Source organism: Etheostoma cragini, chromosome 19, assembly GCF_013103735.1.
Source record: "Etheostoma cragini isolate CJK2018 chromosome 19, CSU_Ecrag_1.0, whole genome shotgun sequence".
NCBI classification, from domain to species: Eukaryota; Metazoa; Chordata; class Actinopteri; order Perciformes; family Percidae; genus Etheostoma; species Etheostoma cragini.
Window position 1 is genome coordinate 1,350,794 of NC_048425.1, and position 514 is coordinate 1,351,307.

Consider the following 514-nt stretch of genomic DNA (forward strand, 5'->3'; position numbering starts at 1 on the left):
ATGGGAGACGTCAGTGGCAGCAATATGTGCAATGCATGTTGTGTTTACACATCTGGGACACATGTGTGTGTTAGTCTCCATTCATCGAGCCGTTGCCGTGACGACCGGACTGCAGGTGTGCGTGCGTGTGTGTGTCTGTGTGTGTGTGTGTGTGTGTGTGTGTGTACATGTGTTCATGACTTTGTCAGATTCTTATCTGATTGTTGGTCAGTCACGTTTCTAGTGTATATTTAACTTAACATATATTTAACTTTAATAGTAGTACTTTTACCCAGTGTATGACATGTTGTAATTTTTATATTGTTAAATTGTGTAAATATGTAATTTTTTTACTTTTACCATCTGTCTAGAGACTGCAGACGAAAAACTCCGGCGTTTTGACAGAAATGACAATTAATATGCACCGTCCATGTATTAAATAAACAAATAAAAAAAGGTATTTTTATACAAATAAAGCCATGTTGCTCCCTCACGCTCAAACCAGTACTTAAACCAGATTTATCCATCCATCCAT

At 37.5% G+C, this 514-nt stretch overlaps 1 protein-coding gene across 1 annotated transcript in view; it reads right to left on the minus strand.

Moving 5' to 3' along the window:
- LOC117935192 (transmembrane protein 184C-like) overlaps positions 1-514 on the minus strand; it is a 10,868-nt gene that overhangs the window by 395 nt on the left and 9,959 nt on the right. The gene's annotated exons all lie outside the window — the stretch shown is intronic.